Raw genomic sequence first — 8361 nt, 5'->3', positions numbered from 1 at the left:
TCTTTATTTAAATTAAGTATATATGAGTGTGAGTGTGTGTGTGTGCCCACAAACGCCTGTGTGAGTGTCAGTGTAGAAGAGGGCACTGGATCCCCGGAACTGACTCTAAACTGCCCAACGTAGGTGCTGGGAACCTAACAGAAGTTCTTTCTAAGATTAGCAAGTGCCCTTAACCAATGAGCCACATGTCCAGCCCTGAGAATCGGTCCATTTAAAATGTCATACCAAGGGAGCTGGAGAGGTGGCTCAGAGGTTAAGAGCACTGACTGCTCTTCCAGACGTCCTGAGTTCGATTCCCAGCTACCCAGCGACCACATGGTGGCTCACAGTCATCTGTAATGGGGTCTGACGCCCTCTTCTAGTGTGTCTGACAGCTACAGTGTACCCATACATAAAATGTCATACCAAGAGCTACACATGTGACTTCGATGATTTTAAAGTTGTGCTGTCCAAAGGATTGAATAATAGGTTGACATACACACTCACTTATCAGGGAGACACACATGCTACCAAGACACATGGAGATCAAAGGACACCTCTCCTTCCAGGACTTGGTATCTGAGTATTGAGTGCAGTTTCCAGAGCACCTCCATCCACTGAGCATATCAGCCCTCAACAGGATTTTAACTTTTTTTTTTTTTTTTTTTGAGACACAGTCTCTATGTAAGCCTGGCTGCCCAGGAGTCCTCTATATACACCAGGCTGGCCTTGAACTCAGAGAAATCCACCTGCCTCTGCCTCCTGGGTTAAAAGGAAGTGGCCTTGTTTGCTTGTTTGTGAGACTGTCTCTGTTACTGTCTGGGTGGCTTTCTCTTCCCACATCCTGCACAGTTTTCCTTCCTCTCCTGCCTCAGTTTCTTTCTTTGTCTTTGGAATGGAACTCACGAAGTGTTCATAGTGATGACCTTCTATTAGGACAAAGCTAGACGGGTCATTGTCATCATCGTCGTCTTCATCATACAGGACAAGGCTTCATGCTTCTCAATCTGGCTGTGAACTGATCATGTAGTCGACTCCTGGTCCTGCCTGTAGCCTCTCACCCTCGGTACCCAGGAATAGACACAGGGGGTGGCACAAGGGACCCCATGGTCTCACACTGTAGGACGTCATACAGGTGAAGGCAGGTACAAGATAGAACGAGGCCTGTCATTGGATGAGAAGGAAGGATGGGCGGGAGAAAAGTTTTAGAGAGAGGAGGAGACTGGAGTGAGAGAGAGTAGAACAGCCAAGAGAACATGGAGGCTGATGTTAAGCTTCCTCTCTGCACATCTACGGGTTGTTATGAATATTCTTTTTTTTTTTTTTTTTTTGAGCTGGGGACCGAACCTAGGGCCTTGCCCTTGCTAGGCAAGCGCTCTACCACTGAGATAAATCCCCAACCATGTTATGAATATTCTTAAGGGATGGATGTGTAAGGGATGGATGTGTAAGGGATAGATGTGTACAGGGCTTTGTATGTCTAGGTGGGCAATTATATCTTATCAATTGGATCAGAGGTCATTGTGTTGTGTGTTCTTTCACGTGGTGATTTAAGTTCAAGAGAGTATTCGGGACTGGAGAGATGGCTCAGCTGTTAAGAGCACCCGACTACTCTTCCAGAGGTCTTGAGTTCAATTCCCAGCAACCACATGGTGGCTCACAACCATCTGTAAAGAGATCCGATGCCCTCTTCTGGTGTATCTGAAGACAGCTACAGTGTATTTATATATAATAAATGAATAAATCTTTTTAAAAAAAGAGAGAGAGAGAGTATGGGGCAGTGGCTGGAGACACTGGGGCCCCACGGAACTGAGATGTATATTTCTGGCCTGGTGGCAACCCGCCTTGGGAACTGGATGGGTAGAGAGATTGTTGCCAGGCTCAGAGAGAAGCCAACGGTAGTGTTATATAGAATGGAGCAGAGCGGGTGAGACGCTTTGCTGACTGAGATGAAGATGTCTACCAGGTATCTTGGGGCGCTACGGTGCTGGATCTAGTGTGGGGGTAAACGACCACATTTTCTTTTCTTTTCTTTTCTTTTCTTTTATTTTTTGGTTCTTTTTTTCGGAGCTGGGGACCGAACCCAGGGCCTTGCGCTTCCTAGGCAAGCGCTCTACCACTGAGCTAAATCCCCAACCCCCACATTTTATTTTTTTATAGTTTTACAGCAACATCCACAGCAACCTAAACTACTCAGAAACTCAGGGCGATCCTTCTGCCTCGGCTTTCCAAACACCGAGGTGACGGGTGTAAGCCACCACGCCTCCCTATAGATTTTCTGAAGTGTTTGCTCCCTGGCTAATTAACACCACGGCTGGAATACAGCGGCCTGGGGAACTTACCGTGAAGCCTGTCCCTTTATCCCCGTTGAACACACAACAGCCCTTGTCTTAGTTACTGTTCTATGCTGCCAAGACAAAACACCACAGCCAAGGCGACTCCTCTGGGAGTCAGCAAGCATTTCCTCTGGGAGGGAGCTTAGGGTTCCAGGGTGTTAGAGTCCCTGAGAGTCGTGTCAGGGGAACATGGCAGCTGGCAGGCAGCAGGTGTGGGATTCCAGCAATAGCTGAGCGCTCACATCCTATCCATAAACAGGAGGCTGACGGGGAGCTAACTGAGAATGCTGTGGCCTTTGAAAGTTCAAAAGCCCCCCCACCCCACCCCCCACCCCCCACCCCCCACCCCCCACCCCCGCCAGTGAGGAGGCCACACTCCTAAACCTTCCCAACATTCCACCAGCTGAGCCCATGGGGGAGGGGGGTTCATCCTCATTCAAGGCTCCACAGCCTCCCCTCCCCCCATCAGTCCCTGACAGGAGCCCTCCACCCAACTCTGGCTACTTTAGATCCTTCTATATAGTGTATCCCAGTTTATCTGAGTGGCAGGTCAGGCCGCACCAGGGTCTCGCCTCAGCCTCAGAACTCTCAGCACAGAGCCAGTCAGGGTAGAACTGTAAATCCTAGTTTTGTCATCTCAGCTTTGGAGGGTAAGGCAGGAAGATCGGGAGTTCAAGGCCAGCCTCTTTGGCCAAGTATATCCCAAAGAGAAGGAGGAAGAGGAAAAAGAGGTAGAAGGGGGAGGGAGGGGGAGGAGGAGGAGGAAGATGTTCAGTAACAACAACACTGTAAGGCCTGGGAAGAGGGTAAAGGCTTGTGTTCTCCCAGGATCTCCATTTAGCCTGCTGGGTTTACAGTGCAGGAGAGATGGCTGAGGGCACTTGTCCTTGCAGAAGACCTGGGTTGAGTTCCCAGCACCCACATGGTGTTGTTTCTCACAGCTACCTGTAACCACGGCTCTAGGGGATATAACACACTCTTCTAGCTGTTCAGGCATGGGCACGCACATGTAGATATCCACAGACATAAATAAATAAATTTTTAGAACAAAAGAAAGCTGGGCGTGGAGGTGCATGACTTTAATCCCAGTAGGCGAATCTCTGAGTTCAAGGGCAGCCTGATCTCTCTCTCTCTCTCTCTCTCTCTCTCTCTCTCTCTATATATATATATATATATATATATATATATATATATATATATATATGTGTGTGTGTGTGTGTGTGTGTGTGTGTGTATTTATGTATATATGTGTATATATGTATATGTTTGTGTGTATATATATATATATATATATATATATATATATTCATTCCTAGGCCAGCCAAGCAATGCCACTAATGACACTAATGAGACACTGTCTCAGGAAGGAAGGAAGGAAGGAAGGAAGGAAGGAAGGAAGGAAGTCTGCCATTCGGGAGACTGAACAGGACTGTGAATCCCCGTCCAGCCTGGACTACAGCACACAATGCTGTCTCAAAATTAGGATATTCTGGGCATAGAGGTGGTGCCTGCGTGTGGTCTCAGTGTTGGACCCCAGACACTCTCACAGCCTCTCTCCCTCCCAGCAATCAGTCCCTGCCCCCTGGCAGCCTCCGCAGGACAGGGTTGATAAGTGAGCTCACAGCTCTCCCGAGCTCAGTCTTCTCCCTCCCACTTGCAGCTGTGAACGAGCCCAGCCTCTCTGACACTTAGACCGAGGACAACCTCGAATTATAACTTGACTTTTGTCTACCGCTCTCTTGCCTTGTGACTCCGGGCCCGTGGGCTAGGCTGGGCTAAATCACGTGGTGTGAGATCGCCCCCTCTCACTCTGAACCTCTCGGATCGGAAACCCCTTTCATCCTCCAGAATTAAAGGCTCTCTATCCCTTCAAGACCCCTTTGTGAGTGTGGAGAATCGGCTGCAGCTAATTAAGAGCGATTGTTACTCTCGCAGAGGCCCTGACTTCTGTCCCCTGTACGCACATCAAGGGGTTCATAGCTGCCTCTAAGGCCAGCTCCAGGGGATCTGACTCCCTCTTCTGGCCTCTGAGGGTGGCTGCGCTCACATGCGCACATAATTAAAAAATAAAAGAGACGTTTAAAACACAATAAATAGCGCGCTGTAGATAACGCAGCGCCCTAGCTCTAACATCGGTCGGAGCCGCCCAAGGTCGTGAGGGTCTCTCTTAATAACGCTTACTGCCCATCGACTCCTCTCTACTAACCTGGGTCCCTGCAGTAAGATGTAACAACCAACGTGTGGAAGGATCAGCAATTCAAGGCTATCCTTGGCTACGTGTGAGTCAGAGCCACCTTAGGAGACAGGAGACCCCATCGGAGACATACACACATGCATGTCCTCCACAGGGATGAGAAGCATGCTCCTTCCTTCCTGTTTTGCTGCCTAGTCCTCCTGTCTTGAGTTGTAAATCAATCTCTCTCTCTCTCTCTCTCTCTCTCTCTCTCTCTCTCTCTCTCTCTCACACACACACACACACACACACACACACACACACACACAGACATTGTGCCTATATGTTCTTAAAATCTCCAAACCAGAAGTCCCTATTTCTGGCGGATGGCGCTGTTTCAAGCTGTCCCAGAACCACACGAGCATGAGGTCCTGCTGGCAACCCGGGAGATATGGGCGGGGCTTCAGGATGACGGGCAGGCAGGCTCTACTTCCTACCCTAGATCCCTACTTCCTGTTGTGACCTGCTGCCTCCCGTGGCACCTGCCGTGGTGATGAGCCCATCCCACTGCCAGGTGGGCTGCGTCTCTCGAACCGTGATCCAGAATTAACCTTTCCCAGGTTGCTTCTGTTGGGTTTTTGGGGACTAAGGCAAAACTACCTTCCTTTTGGGACATTGTCTTTTGGCGATCTCCTACCTTTTCACTTTCATCTTTGTTATTTTGGCTTTTAGAGAACAGGCTCTTTCTCTGTAGCCCTGGCCTGTCTCGGAATTGCCCTGTAGACCAAGCTGGTCTCAAACTCACTGAGATCCACCTACTTCTGCGTCACAAGTGCTGGGATTAAAGGTGTGCGCCACCATGCCTGGCTCACTTCTCTCTCCCTCTCCCCCTCCCCCCTCCCTCTAAACAAGGTCTCACTCTATAGGCCAGCCTGTCCTGGAACTCATTATGTAGCCCAGGCTAGCCTTGAACTCTTCAGTCCTATGCACCTGTTACCTGAGTACTCAGATCATAGGCCTGTGGCACCACACCCAGTGAGAACACTTTTTTTTTTAGTGTTCTTTACGTAGTTTCACATTATACTTAGCCACTAGAATGAATTTTATTCTTAACCGATTCCCTATTGTTGGACACTTATGTAACTGCCAAGCTGTTAAAATTAACCAGCGTGCCAATTTATGGGAAGTCTATCTGGCAAGTAAGTAAAATCATTCTGCAAGTTGTTTCACATTGTTCCTCCACGAGGAAGCACACAGAAAGCCTGACTGGACAGGACAGAGAACCCAAAGGTTCCCGATTGGTGCCAGACGCCAGGAGTCAGCAGCCGAGTGACAGGCTGTAACTTGTGTTGGACCACGTCCAGTAAGACACTCCATGTCAACGTCCATCCAAGATGGTCCCTTAGGGAGGCCCAGAGGGGAATGGGCTCTGAAAGATAAGGTATCAGTCCAGAGCCCCAAGACCAAGTTCTCAGCACAAAGGAGATCTATTTGCTCCAGAGGGACTAAGGGCAGGGATAGAGACAAAGGTGGGAGATAGAGGATGAGGGAGAAAGGGGAGGGAACAGAAGAGGAGGGGAAAAAAGAAGAGGGGAGAAAGAGGGCAAGTGAGAGGGAGAAGGGGCATATGTCCCAGAGTGGGGGCAAAAGACTAACTTAGGATAGAGAGGAGACAGCCTTGGCACATGGGAAAAGGGCAGTTTATAAAAGTAAAAGGGGAAACCCTTATTAGGATGAGGGGTTTAATAAGTGGGCATGCTAATTAGGTGCATCAAAGGGGGCTTCTGATTTCTTCACTTCAATACGTGGATGGCCAGACCTTGGTAGTCAGCCTCAGGAGGAAGTGGCCTCAGGAGGAGGAAAATACCTTGGGGCTAGCTTTAGGAATGTAAGCTCATGGAACGTGTGTGTGTGTGTGTGTGTGTGTGTGTGTGTGTGTGTGTGTGTGCGCGCGTGTGCCAGAGCCCCTCTCCTGGGATCCTGGTCACCATTAACTGGTCTGAAGGTCACTGAACACTAACCTGACATGCACAAGCTGCTTCTTGAGTATAACCTTCCCAGCCTCTATTCTGTTTCTTTGTATCACCTCAGTATTCACTTGGCAAACTGCCTCCTGCCGGGAGGTTTAGGTTAGTGCATAGCTGAGATGAGCAGGGTCTGCGCTCTCTTTAGGGGGAAGACATTTCCAGAATGATCTTTTTTTTTTTTTTTTTCCTAAGACTGAACTCACTCAGCCTCCACTTCCCGGGTGCTGGGAACACAGTCATACACCCGCCATCTTGCCTAGTCTTACAGGATACTGAAGATCAGATCCAGGCTTTGTGCAGTACAAGCAGCCACTTTACCAACAGAGGGACAGTCCCACCATTTCATTTAGCTCCCAATAGCCTACCACTCTGTAATGCAACGAGCCCCTCCCGCTCCCCACTCCAGCCCTCACCTGCACGGTCAAAGCTGATGCCGATGTGCGCTGCTGTTCCTAATTGGCGTGGTGGGTCCCGTGTGTCACAAAGTCTCACACTCCTGTGGTTCCAGCATCCAGAAGACTGAGGCAGGGGGAGCTCTGTGAGTTCGCGGCCAGCCTGGTCTACACATTGAGTTCCAGGCCAGACAAAGTCTCAAGTGTCTGCCTAAATGTGTTAAAAACATGAAACATGTAGGAGCATGGGATGATTCAAGAGGAAAGGTGTTGGCCGCCAAGCCGGATGAGCAGATTTTGATCCTCAGAATCTGAATTGAGACAACTGACCCCCATAAGTGGTCCTCTAATCACAATGACAGTTGAGTGTGAACACACATACATTCATACACATACACACACACCGCACACATACACACACATATGCACACTCCCCACACATACACTCACACACATATACACATACCCCCCCCCACACACACACACACTGAGACAACCTAGGGGAAAAATGGGATGGGCCACACAGAAAGGAGACACAGGGGCATGGCCTCGGAGGTGTCCACAGAGGGTAAAGTGGGTTCTTTTTCCCGCCCTTTATCCCCCAGTTTTACCTCCTATCACTAGATAAGAGAGAAGGAAGGAGAGGGGAGAGAGACATGGATCCTTCACTCTAATTTCTTGTTTCTTCTTTGAGCAAGACTACTACCAAACTGAAACCAACCCACCCACCAAACAGCCACCAACCACCACTCTCCACATCACAGCGGTGGGGGCGAGGGGGTGGTCCTAGCATTTATCTGAAAAGTTCCCAGAATTCCAAACATTCACACTGCCTCAGAAACTACATGCAGCTGGCAAAACCATTCCTCTGCTAGAGCATGAGGTAAATCAATCACAGTCCTCTGCTGCAAATCGGCCCCATCTCCTCCCACACCTGGGATTAAAACAAAACCACGGGGAGGGGGTGCTGGAGAGGTGGCTTAATGGTTAGAGCACTGACTGCTCTTCCAGAGGTCCTGAGTTCAATTCCCAGCAACCACATGGTGGCTCACAACCATCTGTCATAAGATCTATTGCCCTCTTCTGGTGTCTGAAGACAGCGACAGTGTACTCATATAAGTAAAATAAAAAGTCTTTTTTAAAAAAAGAGATTATATTCATGTATATATATGTATGTATATATATGTGTATATATATACATATATATATATATATATGTAACTGTCTCCATGCACACCAGAAGAGGGCATCAGATCTCATTACAGATGGTTGTGAGCCACCATGTGGTTGCTGGGAATTGAACTCAGGACCTCTGGAAGAGCAGTCAGTGCTCTTAACTGCTGAGCCATCTCTCCAGCTCCAGGTGTTGATTTCTCTATCAGCACAGTGTTCAGAACTGTCTGGCCTTTGGTATTGTTATGGACGCCCAGCACCTGAGTCCCATATTGCAAATG

The sequence above is a fragment of the Rattus norvegicus genome, chromosome 20 (assembly GCF_021556685.1).
Source record: "Rattus norvegicus strain SHRSP/BbbUtx chromosome 20, alternate assembly SHRSP_T2T, whole genome shotgun sequence".
Taxonomy (NCBI): domain Eukaryota; kingdom Metazoa; phylum Chordata; class Mammalia; order Rodentia; family Muridae; genus Rattus; species Rattus norvegicus.
Note: the sequence above shows the minus strand (reverse complement) of the source record.